This window comes from Andrena cerasifolii, chromosome 11 (genome assembly GCF_050908995.1).
Source record: "Andrena cerasifolii isolate SP2316 chromosome 11, iyAndCera1_principal, whole genome shotgun sequence".
Taxonomy (NCBI): domain Eukaryota; kingdom Metazoa; phylum Arthropoda; class Insecta; order Hymenoptera; family Andrenidae; genus Andrena; species Andrena cerasifolii.
In genome coordinates, this window is record NC_135128.1 from 2,978,836 (window position 1) to 2,995,375 (window position 16,540).

Consider the following 16,540-nt stretch of genomic DNA (forward strand, 5'->3'; position numbering starts at 1 on the left):
TTAAAGAGTCCGTGCAGCTTGGTAACAGACTGAAATGCGTCGTTACATGCAGAAAGGCACGAGTGATGTCGGGGGAGAAAGGGGGTCGAAAGAACACGAGTAGACAAATGGAGATTTGCTTGGAAGGTTTCAATGAGAATAAACGAAACTGTGCGCCTTTTCATTCGGTCGCGTGAGCATTCTTTCCGTCCGTGTGCGTGTACAAGGATGCGAGAGAAAAGAAGAGTTTCAGAATGGAGAGACAAAAGGAAAGGGTGTACGAACAAGAAGCACTAAATCTAATTGCCCGGCGACGTCGTAGAGAACGGACGACGAGACACTCTTGTTTCGCATCCTTTCCCCCCCCCCCCCCCGAATCTATTGTTTCAATAATTTATCGAACTCTTCGCAACTTCAGTTCTTTCTTACTCCTTGGAAATGAGCATCTTCGGATCTCCTAATTTTATAGTATTTCCTTTCTTCGGTAATTTCTTTGCACCTGATCTCTTCTTTTCACAAATATTGTTCTAGTAGTTATTCGAACTTGTTGAAATTCGAGTTCTTTTTTTCTTCTTGGAAATACTTACGCATCTCCAGATCTCCTAATTTCGTTGTAATTTATTTTGGTTTGGATTCTTCTTTTCACAAATATTGTTCTAATAATTATTCGAACTTGTTGAAACTCGAGTTCTTTTTTTCTTCTTAGAAATACTTACGCATCTCCAGATCTCCCAATTTCGTTGTAATTTATTTTGGCTTGGATTCTTCTTTTCACAAATATTGTTCTAATAATTATTCGAACTCGTTGAAACTCGAGTTCTTTTTCTTCTTCTTGGAAATACTTACGCATCTCCAGATCTCCTAATTTCGTTGTAATTTATTTTGGCCTGAATTCTTCTTTTCACAAATATTGTTTCAATAATTATTCGAACTCGTTGAAACTCGAGTTCTTTTTTTCTTCTTGGAAATACTTACGCATCTCCAGATCTCCTAATTTCGTTGTAATTTATTTTGGCCTGAATTCTTCTTTTCACAAATATTGTTCTAATAATTATTCGAACTTGTTAAAACTCGAGTTCTTTTCTTCTTCTTGGAAATAAGCATCTTCAGATCTTCTAATTTCAGTGTAATTTCTTTGGGTCCGAACTCTTCTTTTCACAAATAATGTACCAATAATTTATCGAACTTGTTAGAACTCGAATTTTTAATTTCTTCTTAGAAATAAGCATCTTCAGATCTTCTAATTTCGTTGTAATTTCTTTTGGCCTGAATTCTTCTTTTCACAAATATTGTTTCAATAATTTGTCGAACTTGTTAGAGCTTCAATTATTTTTTCTTCTTAGAAATCAGCATCTTCAGATCTCTTAATTTCATAAAAACCTAATGGGTATATCATTTTTACGTAGATTCTAATTTCTTTAACATCTAGCTCTGTTTTACCCATATATGTTGGTATGTACCGTTAAGGAACTAGTTCTTGATCAGGCACTAATTTTTTATCAGTTCATGAAATAAATCGTTCTTTTAAGTTTATGCCAATAAATAATTGTTTGAAATAATTACTAACATAAAAATTGATAATTCAAAAATATATGTGTTGTATATGAAAGCGGTTAGGATTGTTAGTTTTCGTGAAAATAAATGTGTAAGGTAGCCCACTTGAAGGAAGCCCCTGTTGAACGCCATCTGTTACTGTTCGAAGTAAGAGATCACCATCGACGTCAAAGTAGATTTCTTTGCTGGTTGTTGCGGTATTACAGGTTATTTTCATACATTTTGCTTATAATTGTTTAAAATGTAGCGCAAGAATTTTAGTATTATATGTATCACTTTGCTTGAAAAGTCAGTGATCATTATTTAGTTCCAATTTTTTCTTGTGGAACTAATTTTTGATCGCCTGAATAAAAAATAGGTTAGGACATTATAAAATGATAAAAAAAAATAAATTTAGATGGTATAATACTAAAAATAAATTTATTTGGTACTTTCTTTTTAATTAGTATGACTTTCTGATCAAATATTAGTACTTTACCTCATAAGAAATTAGTTCCCATGTTTTTTAGATGATCTAAAACTACTTAGTTCCTCATCTGATCAAAAAATTAGTTCCCATCTATTTTAGATGATCAAAAACTAGTTCCTGACCTGATCAAAAATTATTTCCCATGTACTTTGGATGATCAAAAACTAGTTCCTAGTCACCTTATTATTCCATACCTTATAAATAATTAAATTATATTTATTTTCAACTTTTTAAAATTTTTCCTTAAAGTTTAAACATTAATTCATCTATTAGTATAAAAAAGTCCATGGTTTAAAATTTTATTAGGTAAAAAATAAATATTAAAGCAGGAAGCCCTCTAAACAGATCAAAAACTATTTAGTTCCTCAACAGTATACTGTGTTAAGAATTGATGGAACTTTTCAGGAGTAGGTGGTACTCGTGTTCTTTCTTACTTCACAGAAATGAAATATTCTTTGGTTTGTTATCTACTTGCAAGGTTCAGTTAAAATCGATGAACAACACTTTACGTGCCCTCCTTCTTAAAACCAATGTCTCAAAGAAGCTCTTCATAAGAGGTTAAGCACGATTACAAGTAATAGTCCTCAATATCCACCGAACCTCCTGATTCACACATAATTTCCAAATTTACCGCATGATTTTCGAGTGGCAAATCCTGAGCTGTTAAAGTGCTTGAAAAAACCAGGAGCACCGAAACGTATTTACATCAAAGATACAAATTAGCTTTGCTTAGCGTGCGTGTGCCTCGCGAAAAAGAGCTTAAAAAGTCGCAGGCTTTTCAAAGTCAAGATCTGTGACGCCTTTGACGACATTTAAGGAGAACTTCTTTACGTCTTATAACTTACAATTACTTGACTCCCTGCTTACCACATTTAAAACCCCCTACAATATCGCCAAGTAAATACCAAATCTCCCCTTAAAACGTGTCCACCAAAAATTCGATTACATTACTAATAAAAGTTCCCCGCAAAGCCTGACAGAAAATTTTCAATACCAGCGCTCCCATTAGCTTTCAAGAGTGTCCCCCGTTCCCACGAGACTTCTCACTGCTTCCATTTAGATTCTCTCGCGGCCACAGGGTGCCTCGTGTCAGATAAAATGGGCCTAGTGGACCCATCGATTAACTCGCGTATAATCGCTTGCGTAAGACGGTGGGCCACGAGCCGTTTGAAAGATCGAGAATCGACGAGTGCCGGCGCGGCGTCTTCGGAGAAGCAGGGAAATTGAATGCAGATGCCGGATTTAAAGAAGAAGAAACCGCTCGCCGCCCGTGTACACGAGGGGAATCACGCAGCGAGCACACGTGACTCCCGTTGGCAGTCAGTGCCCGCTAAGGCAACCAATAGGAACAAGTTTTAATTCCTGACGTCCGCGGCCCATGACCCCAGGGAGAGAACCGTCGTGAGGCTTTTTTCTTCTTTGTTGCCATGATCGAAGTAGGTCAAGCCTACTTCCGCCTACTATACGGCAACGTGCCCGAGCTACCATCATCCTGGCCGTCACTATCACGATCACCGCCGTCATCCAACTTAACTGTCTGCGTGATGCGAAAAACGGTGTCAACCGAACAGACCGGGCCTGTGTATGCTGCTTCTATTTATCGAGACGCTGAATAGTAACTTGCTTTCTAGTCAAGGTGGAGGATCGAGGATGGGTGGCGGGTGAAGATCTGTAATCGGAGGAAGGATATTTTTAGGCTCTGGAGAAGCTAGAACAGCTTGATTTCTGGGGTTCCATGATGTTTGGGACACTGTGTCTTGGGAATTAGCAACTGTAAGAAGTTGATTTTTTTTATTTTAAACGGCGATGGGGATTGCATTTTTAATAGGACGCTGACGGGTAGGTTCATGTGTGGCAATTGTAAAGATATTATAATTAGAATCACAATTGGCAGGTTGCATTGCATTTTAGAAAATAAAAGGGATGGAGAATGTGGCTGTAAACTAGGGATTTTAGATATGGACAGTTTTCTTAATTTCTCTCTTAAGGGGACTAGGCAAACAGAAACTTGATTTTTTTGCATTTTTCGAAAGTACCACCCTTCCCGAGTAAGATGCCGTTTGGTTTATGTCAAAATTCGCAATATTAAGGATTTTACAGCCGAAAAGATCGAGCGCGTCATAAACCGCTTCTGCGCGCAGGCAGGTAGACTAATTCCTCTTTCGAAACTTCAAACGGGTTTTTCTCGGAATCATATTTCCTCTTCGTTTTGCAGTGATTGCGAAAAAACGGAGGTACAAATCGATTTGAAAAAAAAATCACATATTTGAAACGTGTCTAGTTACGACCTGAACCTAAGCATAAGTCTGTGAAAACTCCTATTTTGACAAAAAAAAAAAAAATAAAATGGTTCTTCTCCCTGGCGAAAAATCACATTTCTTTAAAATTTGCCGTTTTACAACAGCTATACTTATAATTTTGATTTTTTTTTCTTTTTTAATAGGTTCAGAGCAGAATAAGGGCCAGGGCAAAGTATAAATTTCAGAGGATATTTCACAATTAAATTTCTTACAAACACCTACCTATATTGAAATAATTTTTTTTTTACTGTTTATAGTATTAACAAACATTATCCAAAAGTGCTAGTCACAATTTGTATTCATCTCCTTGTAATTAATTCGCAAAAAATACTTGATTTTCGAGCGATTTGACTGTCTAGTCCCCCCTTAAGGGGTTACACGCAGTCAGGAGGTAGAAGAACGATTTTTTGTGAATATATTTCGGAAAGTGTACATGCATATTTTTATGCAAAGGTATTTGTATTCCGATGAGGGACACTTGGACAGGTTATTATATTATGTTTGATGTAAAAGTATCTATTTATCGCAAAATTACAACTGATTTCTCGAAATGGGTTTTTCGATTGCGGTGACCAAGATTTCTCGAAAACCGCTTCACCAATCTTCCTGAAACTTAGTAGGTTTCTTCTAGACATTCAAATCTAGTCTCTAAGGGGGGAATCCTATTTTATGGGCTAAAAACATAGCGAAATTTAGGAATTTTTTTACATATTCACAAAGTTTCAGAATTTTTTGAATTTTCGGGTTTGGGATCTTCCCTTGTAAGTTCTATACTTTTTTTGTCACATAAGAAAATTGGCGCAAAATTGGATAGCAAAAATTAAAGGTTTTGGATAGCAAAAATTAAACCCAGACCTTTCAGTTTGAAAATTCTCCACAACGCTCAATCAATTTTTTGTTTTTTGTGGGTTCGTCAATTTCAAGCTGCATGTGTCTAAAATAAAACGCCGTTTCATTTTTCTGTTTTAGATTACCTGGTAGAAAAATATCATGCCCACCAACGGACGAAGAATTTTGCGCGGCGTGATGGTCGATCATGCATAACTACTATATTCATGGTTATAAATTAATAAAAAAAAAAACTGTAGCTTCTTCAAAGGTGCATCAAAACATGATTCAATTTTCAGATGAATCGAATTGCTGGTTTCTTTAAAAAAAAATCTCAAATTTTTCTGTTTTTAGCCCAAACAATAGGATTCCCCCCTTAATTGAAGCCTTTGTTTTTCCAATGCATAGTTTTTATTTTATGGAGGAAAAATGAGTGTCTTTTTCTACGAGGATCGATCATTTCACTTTAACATCCGCCATTTTGTCCCAGATTAATCTATACTATTATATCAAATTGAAGTTGCATACTTTGAAATGCGGTTTCTCAGTAAAAATGAACTGTACCCACAAGTGTGTTACATAACTTTGTTCGTCTTGGCGAGAAGAAGGTTTTAACGTTTTCATTTTTTTTAAATAATGATTTTTAAGTAATAGTAGATCGCGAGGCGACCGCCAGGTGGCGACCGGGCGAGCGCTTCTCGCTTGCGAAATTGCACCGCGGCGGGAATAAGTGGCCGAGGGCTCTCGAGTTTACAGATTCCAGATTATGAATCAGTCACGCTAATATTTCGGGCGAAACCGAGGCGGGAACGCCAGTATTTTATCAAACTGAACGATTATTCGATATTATTGATTTTCGTTATTTCATTTCAGATAAACCCAGTTCCGAATAAATTGTTGATCAACGCGAAAAAAGGTATTTGTAAAAACAGTTTCCGGGAAATCATTTGTAATTTTGCAATAACTAATAAAAATACTTTTATACCAAAACATAATATAAAATAACCTGTTAAAGTGTCTATCATCTAAATACAAAAACTTTGCATAAAAATATGCTTGTAATTTCTGAAATAAATTCCCAAAGAGTCGTTCTTTTTCTACCTCCCGACTGCGTATAACCCCTTAAAAAAGGGGGAGAAAAGGAAGATCCATGTGTTGTTAAAAAGATATATAACAGAAGTCTGCATTCGAGTGAAGTTTAATAAAAATTTGGAGCAGTACCTCTGAAAAATCTATTACATATCTACCACCGCGTATGTAGCCACATAAAAAACTAATGACATTCAAGTTAAAACATGAATACCTTCGTAACTATTAATTTCCAGTCCAGATACAGACCCATTAAGACTTTCCTGTTTCTTGCAACGAGCTCCATTCACCTCTGAAATTTATACCCATAATTTATTTACACCCGATGTGCCAGAGCTGCGAGTTTAGCAACGGTTTGATCGTATATCCTTGTCAGCGTAATTAATTACTGCTGATGAAATGTATAGTTAGGGTATCAAAACGCGCGGTTTGTCGATACAAGCAGGATGTTATATATCAATTCCAAGATCAAAACCGTGCATTATATTATCTCCGCAGCACCACTATCGTGCGCAAACGTGAACTTCGGCGAGCGCCCATTTGATCAGTGTTATTGGCCTGATCATATCATAACCCAGTGATTTCGGACTTAATTGAGCGTTTGATTTGATTAGCGTGCACGATATTTTCCAATTGGATTTGATGATAGCGTTATGAATCCCATTGCGTTCAATTATTATATGTAAATCTCATTTCATTGTTTAAATGCACACGTCAGAAGGTATTGTTAGTGAACAATTTTATTTGGAAATCTGACGCCCCTAGGCTAACAAGTGCCTGCCACCCTTTTCGCGAAACATCATCAAATATTTTAAATTAAAAGAGTTGAGACAATTTTAAAATTAATGGAATATAAAAACTCACGTGTGAGTTACTGCTAATTTGCTACGCGTTGAAAGTTTGGTCAAGCCTCTGTGTTTAAAGATCAACCTTCACGTTCGGTGTTAGGGAAAATAGATAGACATTTTATTTCAGAACGGAAACCTGTGCTATTATTGTTGATGATAAAATAAAAAATTACAGGCGAAAATATTTTGCTATCTTTTTCAATTTTTCGCCCAAAATTATATAGAAATTCTTTCAATGAGATTTTTGGAGGCTCTTTGTGTAGAAAATAAAGATTTCCAAATCATATCCAGTGGAAATTAATGTTGATTTATGAATTCCCAAGAGAGAGAGTAACTCAATGATAATTTAGTTAAAAAACGTAAAAAATACGTGAAAGAAGACGTTCGTTGATTGCAGTTCGCTGAATTGGGTATCATCATGGTCAGACCTAGGAGTAAATAATTTAGGTTTAAGTAATGAGAAGTGTAACTCGTTCCTATTCACGACAACATCAAGAGTTAGTAGCTCGAGTGAGAAATCCCTAGCTGATAAAGCTGCTGGAGCTACGGAGTTGCGAATAACGCAGTGAAACAGAGACAGCTAAGCTTCTTTCGAAGAGAAAACTTATTATCACTCAGCGAATGGGAGATCGTTCAATTACGTTCTTCTTTCCTCTCTGCTTTTCTAGTACTTACACAATGGCACGTACGCCTTGTCTTTTTCCGTGAGATCGTGAGCAACTCGAGGAATACTTTCTCAATAAGACTAAATGAAACTATCGGTCGTTACTGGATTTCGAGGAAAGTGATAACTTTACTTGGAGCGCTAAAAGCGAGTTTCTTCGGGCAGCAGCGGAGAATTGTTTCCTTTAGTTTCTTACGGTACACATATGTACACTAGGCGCCAGAATCGACTTCCCTTCGGAAATTTGGCAACGTCGCATGTCACTAGAACCGCTGAGTTATGCCTAGTGACATGCAGCGTTGCCAAATTTCCGAAGGGAAGCCGTTTTGAGGCCTAGTGTACATCTACCCGGAATATATTCTAATTTCGTCTCCTAGTAACTTAAATTTCTTATACTGTAATACCATTCTCGGCGGGAACTAAAGCTAATTTACGTATTTGAGTTGTTGCCACATCAAGCATTTTCTATTGCACCATATAAGATCTTTTTTTTCACATTCCATCGTGATAAGTAGGTACTGACTAATGAACACTTAATATGGCTTTGTGTGTGAGTTGTCCCCTTTTTTGAATTTAAGTTTAGAATAAAACGAACGTTATAATATTAGACTTATACACCTTCTCAACGGCAGCTTTAACTATTGTTTATAGAAATCGTTTAAATACCCAGCGATAGGTTTTAATTAATATTTTAATCAATACTTTATGCAGGGAGGCTTCAAGCTTTCCAGAAAAGCTACTAAAATGATCGATTGCTATTTTTCTAGGACGTATTTATCAGCTCGAAGGTGGAGTACATATAAAAGAGAAATACCTGCGTTATCTCCCGTTTCTGAAATGTTTATGGTCGTAGACATCTGTCCCCCTCGAGGCGTGCTTTAAGAGGCGGACCAAGCAAGCAGTTGCCCAGGGTGCTGAAACGAGGAAGAAACACAATTATTTGTTAATATATGCATGCAAAATATTCCTCGTTAGAAAATCAATATCTTTCTGATTATAGACCAATAGAGGGGCTTGTTTCCAAAATAAACACGAAACTGAGAAAATACGTATTTTCATATATAAACTAAATGCAGATGTCTAGCAAATGCTAAATGTTTTGACAATTAAAAAGACAGTTAAGGAATTGTAACATCTTATAGGTGAAGAATTTTTCAATCGTGTTTATTAGCAAAGGTATCATAGAATAATCTATACTTCATGTTTTCTAATTTTTTCAACTTTTTATGATCTACAGTGTTTCAACTGCCACCTAGGCAGTCCCAATTTCTTCGAACTAAAATTCAATATGGCCGTGATCACGTGGTCATGATTCATCTGTAAAGGCTGGAACAGACACATCAATCCTATCAACAATCCTATCGAAAAATAAGTTTTATAAAATCAGTTTTACAGCAACAGGTATGTATATACAGTGGCTCGCATTAATATTCGGACACTTTTCAAAATCGCATAACTTTTTTAGAATTGGTCCAAACGACTTGAGTTTTTTTGAGAAGCGAGGAGGATTAGTTTGCTAACTGACGCGTTTTGTCGTTTTGAAAAAAAAATTATTTGGTTGGAATAGCGAAAAGAATAGTAAAGGTCGATTTTTAAACATTTTTTTGTGAGCTTGTAATGAAAATTCAAAAAACCCGTTTGTAGATTGCAGTAAGTTGTATACGTGCCTAAAATTTCATCAAAATCGGTTAACGTTGCTCCGAGCTACAAACGTTTAAAGATCGCAGAATAATTTTTTTGAATTTTCATTACAAGCTCACAAAGAAAAGTTTAAAAATCGGCCTTTACTATTCTTTTCGCTATTTCAACCAAATACATTTTTTTTCAACGCGTCAGTTAGCAAACTAATCCTTCTCGCTTCTCAAAAAAACTCAAGTTGTTTGGACCAATTCTAAAAAAGTTATGCGATTTTAAAAAGTGTCCGAATATTAATGCGAGCCACTGTAGTTGAATATATATTTTTAATGTAGTATATGTCGCGACATAGCTCTATAAAAAACATTATAATTTAAAAAGACATCCTACATATACCACATTAAAAATATATATTCAACTATATACAAACTTGTTATTATCAAACTGATTTTATAAAACTTATTTTTATATAGGATTGTTTGGGTTTCGTACGGTACTAGCTCGCATGAATCAACAATTCACAAACGCCATGCAATGCATATCAATGGCGTACACAGTTAAGGCTGGTTCAGACACGTCCAACGTTTTAGTCGAATAGCAAGTAAGTTAGTACTTTACCGTGTGTGGACACTAAAATTTAGTTGAGTAGTTTAATAAAACAATGATAAATTACTAAATTACTCGCTACTCGACTAAATTACTGGACGTGTCAGTTCCAGCCTGATGAATCACGAACACGCCGTGATCACGGCCATATTGAATTTTAGTTCGAAAAAATTGGGACTGCCTAGGTGGCAGTGGGAACGCTGTTCCAAAATCGCGAATGAGAGTGGCAGCCCCCTGGCTTACACTGACCCTGCCTCCGCCATGCGAGGGATAAAGCAGCAGTACCAGGGAAAGTTCTGCAACGTGCGGTCCTCGTTTTTAAAACCTATGAATTCAAGACCGCTCGGAAAGAAAGCTCTTCGATTATCGTTACGCCCGGGACCCCGAAGCGTCTCGCTGCAGCCGAAGCAGCTTTCATAAATCACCGCGTAACATGGAGTTGAACGCTCGCCGCAGCGGTAGACACAATGCGCGCCGAAGAAATGGTTCTCGGCGTTTCGTTTTTTCCCCTCCCTTTCTTGCTCTCTTTCCCTCCCCTGCCCCCGTTCCGAACCGAGTCTCGTGTTCTTGCCCGGCGAACCCATTTGTTATTCCCGCGGCCGCACCGAAATCGTGGACGTAACACGCGTTATGCTTCCACGCGGAGCGCAAGAACGCGTCCATTATTTTCCGTTCAGATGCGCAGCCCGGAATAGATAAGAAGACAGCGGGACAAAACGAAAGCGGAGGGCGACGTGTAAATTTTAAGTACTTCCCACCCCTAAAGTGGATTCAAACTTATCTCTCTCCCTTCCCGCTCCTCTTCCACCCCCCACCCAACCCTCTTTCCCAGAGCCCAGTCCCCCCCCCCCCGTTTCCTTCCTCTTCCCCCTGAATTTCCATTTTCAGCTTCGACTTTCGTCGCGACTAAGCGAAAAAGGAAAGAAAAATATATACGTATCAAGCGGAGGGGGGAGGGAGAGGCAGAGGGGCAGCCGTTTCACCGCGAAAGCACCCCGCTCTCACCCCCGAAGAAGTCGGTCCCGTTGGAACAGAATCGTCGTCTTTTAAAAAAGCGAATCGGCCAGACACACGCGGATGCGCGCTCTGCCCCGACGACTCTTCCGTAGCAGCGTTTTATTACCATCCCGGGGGGGCATTATTCGCGGGGGGGCGTCACCGTCGCTCCCAGGGCGCCGAGGAAATTTTTACAATGACAAACGAGACGTTAGAGAAGCATACGGATTTAAATCGCGCATGAGCGGAGCTTCGTCGCTGTCGCACCATGGAATATTCTTCCGCGCCACGACGGGGGGACCGCGCGCAACGTCGCTGGACAGGAAGGAAGCGGGAAGGGTGGGGGGAGGGGCGGCAGGGTGATGTAAGGGGGTGGACGAGTCGAGGGAAGTTATTCGCATAACTTAATTCTAATTGAAACGAGAACCGGCTTAAGAGAAAATAATTCACTGGATATTTTCGAATAAATTTCCCGCGCGCAATGAAATCTCCCCACCCGCCGCTGGAAGAGCAACGAGGGTAGGGGGGGGCAGGAGGAAAAAAGGGTGTTAAGCAGCACGCTGGTTTTCCGGCCGGGGTGTAAATTATACTCTCCTTACAGCCCAGCTACGCGCCGGTTTTCACTCTATCCGAAGCCTGCTGCCCCGGGTATTTATGTTGCGAGTTATTAAGAGAAAGTTTCAGGTTTTATGTCGGCTAACGTCCCACACGACGTGTCCCTGACACGCCAGAGGTACGCCGACGTCGGCCTAGATGATATTAAAATCTGCCGCGGAGCAGAGGCGAGGGGTACTTTAGAGTAGAGGTTGACGGGCGGAGGTTCAGGCTGGATGTTTATTCGTGACGCTGATAAAGTTTCATTCGATTGGATGGCGGCTTGAGGCGCTCATTATCTGTAACCGGAGGATTGAAATAAACGGGATGAATCACACGGGGGTGATTTTACAACGCGGAATAGGTCGAAGTGGTAGAATTTAGTTTTCGTTGCTGGTTTGAAGCTGGATCGAGTCTTCGGTGAATTCAAATTCTGAGTGGACTTTATTGAGCTTTCTGCGATCACTAACGAGGGATTTCTTAGGTGCTGAATGGGCGTGACAAGTTTTAGACGAATTTGAACCTTGACATGGTAGGGGTTGATGATGTATTTTGGAAGCAATTGACAGGTGACATTCGGTCAAACTATTTAGTCACTAAGGATAGCAGGGCTAATCATACTTGTGTAATAGGGCAAAATATAATTTAAATTTTACATTTAAATTTGAATTTTCAGTTGGCCTGGGTGCGGGATAGTTGTCTTTTGATTAACCAAACACAACTGTAAAATTTTTTTGGAAAAATATTCATGTCAGCAGGTTCCTTTTCCTCCTAAAAATGATTATATAATCATACTATGTAGGGGAAATTTTAAATTTGAATTTTCAGTTGGCCTGGGTGCGGGATAGTTGTCTTTTGATTAACCAAACACAACTGTAAAAAAAATTTGGAAAATATATAATCATATAATCATTTTTAGGAGAAAAAGGAACCTGCAGACATGAATATTTTTCCAATTTTTTTTACAGTTGTGTTTGGTTAATCAAAAGACAACTATCCCGCACCCAGGCCAGCTGAAAATTCAAATTTCAATTTTCCGCTCCGCCCTATTGTGTAAGTTTTTCAAAGTAGGCGACACCGAGGCTAGCTGATAAATTTTTGAGTCTCTAGTTGATGAATTTTAAATTACTTACATTGAAGAGCTAACACGATATCCATTTATCTAATTTAGAATTTGTACATAGGAAATACCTTTTTATGTAACGTGGCACGTGTATCAGTGTTGATACAATGAATTTATCTTTAAATTAAACGCACATGACAATGGGGACTTCTCGAATCATTCTTTATTATTCACTAGCGTTGCCCGGGCTGCTTACATATATGTATCTCTACATAGAATAAAATAAAGTCCCCGGTAGGCATGTTTGTTCGAGCTAATCTCGATAATGATAAAGATGGAAAACCAGAATAACTAAAAAGCTCTTTAAAGCAGGATCAAATTTTACGCAACAACACTGCATACACACAAGTACATGCACGCATTATGTAGAATCTATATAGTGTCCACTGTTCTGCGCGAAAGAGATGCGCGTGATGGTTCCCCGAACGGTGGTGGGGATGCTGAGTCACATCGTTAGCTGTTCTATGAGCGCTGCGATCCCCGCGAATCTTCTCGAGGAATGCTTTATTAAAATCGTCACAGCTCGGCTTCCTTTTGTCACAGGTTAATGTTCCATGCGCCTAAAGCTTTCTCGAGAAATGCTCTATAACACAGTGAAAACCGCATCACAATCCGTCCAGTGGTTTTCGAGATTAGCCCGAACAAACAACCAGGCGCCTACCAGAGGCTTTATTTTATACTATGTAGAGAAGAAGAGATTTTTTGTAGTCATTTATTAAGAAATCAAATTATTCTCAAAACTCAATGCGCAACGTTATTCAACGAAATATTTCTTGAGCCTGCTGACTCATTTCAATTTTTGTATCTGAGTATGATTAGCATTTTTTTTTTAAAATTGCGACGTACCAACTAGTCCCGGCCTCCCCCGCTTTTGTAGATATTTTAAACATATTTCATCTTATACTTGGTTTCATCATTAATAATAATTCTAACGAATAACGAACAAAACTCCCTTCAACAAGACGTTTTCGCGGCTCGTGCCTGACATTTCTAACATTCCCCAGCTTTCTCCATTTTTTTCAAGCCAGCGTAGTCTATGAACACCAGCGATCAACCCCAAACGTGTCCTCTGAAAAGGGCCAGTAGTCGAATAACAATTTAAACAATAATTTATCCGAGTACCTACCGTCCAACTTTGTTATGGACCCGGACCGTGTTTGTTTCCGCTTAAACTTCCTTCCCCTTTTTCGCCCGCAGAGATGCACCGCTTCCTGAAGACCCCCCACAACTCCCGGCCATAATCTAGCGGATTCGATCGGGAACAGCGCACTAGATTAAATCCAGCAAATGCGTTTACGAGCTCGTACGTGGTGTTTAGCACGTTCAGAATTCGTTTGCTTTACGGAAATCGTATTTCCTCGATTGCGCCGGCCTACAGATTGCTTTCGAAAATCGATGGAACGCGGTTATCCCCGGCGTGCGAAATGGGTTTCACCAGTCTTACGGTAGCATAGAATTAATTCAGCGCGTAGCGAGTATCGAAGGGGAGAGATTTATTTCGGAGCCTTTAATTATTGACCTTCCCTACTCCGACGCTTGCAGGCACCGCAATTGCTTCTTGACCGTTACAAAGCCTTCCACGAATTAGGCCAGCCGGTGTCTACCGAATTACAGGTATTCTAGGAAATAGTAAGGTTTATAGGAACGAAGTCGAGGGGGCGAAGAACGAAGGTATCCCTGTGAGCTTCTTGTCACTCACGACCAGCAGTAATGCCTCGATGCTAGATATCCGAAATTTATAAGCTACCCCAAAGCGTCCACTCTACGGGGTGGAGCGGTGAAATCGCTCCGCTCACTTTCCTGTCTACTTGCGCGTGCGCATTGGAGACCTCGCTATTACTGTGCAGCTACACCCACATTCCGATTAGTTCACTTTTTGCGGCAACAGTTTTCGTACGAAACAGGTCGCTGAGCACGGAGATTAGAATTCGTCGAAAAACCCCGGCATTGTGAAGAAGTTGCCGAATCGTTTTAAACCGCGGAAGAATTACGGCCAGAATAAGGGGAACGAAGCAAGAAAGATAAGCGCAAGGAAAGCACTGCTCCGGTGGCGGTTCATCAGGAGCTACTCCAAAAACGGGGTCTCAGAATCACCCCGTCATCCCTCCGAAACCGATATCGGATGTCTTCGAGTGACTCAGCCCTTCCGATCCCCCCTCCCGCCTTCGGTAAAATCCATCGATCTGCCAGCAGATAGGATTAAAGGGTGGGACGATCGTAAAGGAATACCGCAAACGGGTCGTATCTCCTCCTCGTGATTCTTTTGCGCCTCCATTGCTGGCGATAACAATGATCGAGCGATACGTAAAAAGCCGTACGTTTAAAAGGAATACACAGGAAGGTGGGGGCGAGGGTTGGGGTGGAATGGTATCGAGTGAACTTAGCATGCACTCAGAAACGAGCGACAGGGAGCATTTTCCAGGGGTCTGGAACCGATGTTATTGTCCTTAAGGAGGGAATCCTATTTTATGGGCTAAAAACGTAGCAAAATTTAGGATTTTTTTTTAAGAAGCTAGCACCTCGATTCATCTGAAATTTTAGCCATGTTTTTATGCATCCTTAAAGAAGATGCAGTTTTTTTTTATTCAATTTTAATAATAAATATAAGAGTTATGCATGATAGTTATGCTGTTAGTGTTAGCAATACTTTCAATTAAGGGGGAATCCTATTTTATGGGCTAAAAACATAGCAAAATTTGGGTTTTTTTTTTTAAGAAACTAGCGTTTCGATTAATCTGAAATTTGGACCCTGTTTTGATGCATCTTTGAAGAAGCTGCAGATTTTTTTTTATTAATTTTGAACCATAAATATAGTAGTTATGCATGATCGACCATCACGCCTCGCAAAACTCGTCGTCCACTGGTGTGCATGATATTTACCTTCCAGGTAATCTGAAACAGAAAAATGAAACGGCGTTTTACTTTGTACATATGTAGCTTCAATTTGATGAACCAGAATACCGCTAAGTTCTATACTTCTTTTGTTACGTAAGAAAATTGACGTAAAATTGAATAGCAAAAATTAAGGGTTCTGAACTTTCAGTTTGAAAACTCTACACACCGCTCAATAATTTTTTTTGTTTTTTGCTGGTTCATCCATTTCAAGCTACATATGTATAAAATAAAACGCCGTTTCATTTTTCTGGTTTAGATTAGCTGGTAGATAAATATTATGCACACCAAGGGACGGCGAATTTTGCGCGGCGTGATGGTCGATCATGCATAACTACTATATTTATGGTTAAAAATTAATAAAAAAAAAATCGCAGCTTCTTCAAAGATGCATCAAAACGTGGTCCAAATTTTACAGGAATCGAATCGCTGGTTTCTTAAAAAAGAAATCCCAAATTTTGCTATGTTTTTAGTTCAAAGAATAGGATTCCCCGCTTAAGATCGGTTGAGGTTTGAAGTCCAAAGGATAGGTATTTGTTGAAGGGGTGAGGTTGAAAATTTTCTTGAGAATGAGCTTCATCCTGATGGAGTGGAAGAGTCTAGGTATTTCAGATGAAAGGTGTTTTAAAAGAAATGGGAATTGTAAAGGAAATCAGGTATTATTAATTCCATAAACGATGAAAGGGAGGGATGAAAGGGCGCAGAGAAAGTGGAAGGGTTAAGAGGGTGACAATAGCAGAAAGCACTGGAAGAAAAATACGACCAATCGATGTTTATAGACCGAGAGGATACAATCTTCAAGATTTAGAAGAATTTTGTTGAAAGGTATTCTAACATTTGATAAAATTATGATGGAATTACGAGAGCAAATTGGCGTGTTCATTTCATGATTTCTTTGAATATTCTAGGTTTAAATGTGGGCGTATTTATTTTGAAAAGAATATTGGTAAACCAGGTAGATAT

General features: G+C 39.0%; 1 long non-coding RNA gene across 2 annotated transcripts in view; it reads right to left on the reverse strand.

Moving 5' to 3' along the window:
- Positions 1-16,540, reverse strand: part of LOC143374592 (uncharacterized) — a 127,040-nt gene that overhangs the window by 13,841 nt on the left and 96,659 nt on the right. For both annotated transcript variants that reach the window (XR_013086695.1, XR_013086694.1), the window contains exon 3: positions 8,546-8,645. This is a non-coding gene — a long non-coding RNA (uncharacterized LOC143374592). The remainder of the gene's footprint in view (positions 1-8,545; positions 8,646-16,540) is intronic.